This window comes from Molothrus aeneus, unplaced genomic scaffold (assembly GCF_037042795.1).
Source record: "Molothrus aeneus isolate 106 unplaced genomic scaffold, BPBGC_Maene_1.0 scaffold_34, whole genome shotgun sequence".
Lineage (NCBI taxonomy): Eukaryota > Metazoa > Chordata > Aves > Passeriformes > Icteridae > Molothrus > Molothrus aeneus.
The window spans coordinates 2168348-2170645 of NW_027099005.1; positions in this window are offsets into that span (position 1 = coordinate 2168348).

The following is a 2298-nucleotide window of genomic DNA, read 5'->3' on the forward strand; positions in this document are numbered from 1 at the left end:
AGCCCGGCTGCAAGGAGAGAAAGCAGAAACCGCCCGTCAGCTGAAGGCTCCTGTGCCCTTGTCCCAGCCGCCCGCGGTGCCCAGGCCATGCTGGCCGTGCTCAGAGCGGTGCCCAGAGCTGCCCATCCCTGCTGCCTTTGGCACAGAGCAGGAGGGCAGGACATGTGCCCAGCCTGCAGCCAGCCAGGGCACATCCAGCCCTCAGCAGCTGCCCAGAGCAGGATGCTCCTGTGCTCGCTGCCATCTCCCAAAAGCTCTGATCCCACCCTGCCAAGCAGACGTGGACCCACCTCATGCCATCCCCCCCTTGAATGCTTCCTCTAGAAAAAGAAACATCAAATAATTGAAAATAGATTACAGACAATGGGGCAAAAAAGAAAAAAGGTAAAAAATCTTATCTCTACCAGGGGCTTGAGGAAGGCCCAATCCCTGCATGCCAGGGAAAAACCCACCCACGGGTGAGGGAAGCCCAGGCTTTCTCCCTTCCCCCTGCACTGCCCCCCACAATAACAGTGACCCCAAAGCAAACATGGGCAGTGGAGCAGCCCAAGCCCTTCCTTGCCTGCACAGCAAAGCAGCCCCTGCACAGCTTCTGGAGTCCCACCTCTGCTCCCACCATGGGGCTTTGTTTGTGTCGGGCTGGCTGCCCCAGCCCCAGCCCCAGACTGGGGCACGGTGGGTCCTGGGGGCTGTTGGCAGGGCCAGGAGCCCACTCCCATTTGTACCCACCCCAGCCCATGCCCCAGCCCTGCCAAAAGCATCTGGGCAGCGGCTGAAGGATCAGCTGCACCCGCCCCAGCAAAGGGGGAACCTTTGGTTCCTGGCCAGGCTGTGCAATGCCCAAATTGGGAAGCATCCCCCTGTGTGTGGACTCATCTGCGAATTCCCTGTGGAGCCTGGTTTTGAAGAAGGTGCCAGAATCCAAGTCCATCATCTTCAGCTGGTCAGTGGCCAGGTCCAGGAAGAGGTTGTCATCCTTGGTGTCGTCCTCGCTGTCTCCAGCAGCAGCAGCCCCACCTGGTACAGCTTCTCCAGGGGTTCCTTCTCCTTCCCTGGGATGAGACCAGGCTCTCAGGGTTCTGCCCAGGGCCCCAGCTGTCAGGGAACCAGGACAAGCAAAACCAGCTCAGATGGCAGCCACCAGTGCTGGGCAGAGCAGCTCAGCTCCAGCACAAGGGCTGTGTGTGCCCATCTGATGAGCCCTAGGCAGTGACACGGGCAGCACAAAAAAGTCTGGGTTCCTTTGCTACTCATTGCCAAGGCATGTGTGGGGCTGTAACTTGCCAGGGCCCTGCATCAAAGTGTGCCTGTGGCTCTCTCCCTTCTTCTAGGGCAGATGAATATCCTGCATCCCAGGATGACAGAGCAGCTCTTCCAATGAGGGCCTTTCCATGTCCAGCGTGGATAAACACCGCCTGATCAGATCTTGGCACTCTGGGCACAGAAACCAGAAACTGCCGGGCAGTTGGAGAAGGCTCCTGTTGGCTTTGCCCCAGTATTCCCATGCCCAGGCCTTGCTGGATGTGCTCAGAGCTGGGCCTAAACTTTCCCATCAATTCCCTGTTTTGGAGGAGAGCAGGAGAGCAGGACATGTGCCACCTCCTCAGCAGCTCCCAGAGCGGGATGGCCACGAGCCCGCTGCTGTCTCCCAGCACTGGGATTACCCCCGTGCCCAGAGATGAGGATCCACCTTGAGAGAGCCCTTGTGGCAGCGAGAGCTGATGGTCCCAGCTGATGTTCTGGCCCCTCCTGAAAGGGTGCTCCCCGCAGACCATCTGGTGCAGCAGGATGCCCAGGGACCAGATGGTAGCTGGCTTGCCATAGTACCAGCCAAAGTGGGTCCATTCCGGGGGCTGTATGACCGTGTTCCTATGGAATACAGATGGAGTTCAGCAGGGGGATGCTGCTGCTCCCAGAGCCTGGCCCCAGCATCCCTGGGCATGCGGGGGCTGCCCCAGTGGCACACGGGGTGACCACTGCCCTCTCGCCAGCACCTGGGACTTGTGTACAGACTTGGGGTTGGGAAAGAAGCCACTGGTGATGGAAGAGGGCTGTGGAAACCCTGGCAAGGCCCAACCATGACAAGGAAGAACCCACTCAGTGCTGGTGAAAAACCATGCTGTTGTGAATTTGAATGAGGCCTGATTTTGAGAAGGAAATAGGCTCTCGTTTATCAAAACAAACTACAGAGGACAGGGAGTTTGAGATAAGCCCAAACTGCCACGCAACAACCCAAAGATAACAACATGTCCCAAACACACTGGGTTCCCCCCCATATAGTACATCCCTCAGAAGGAG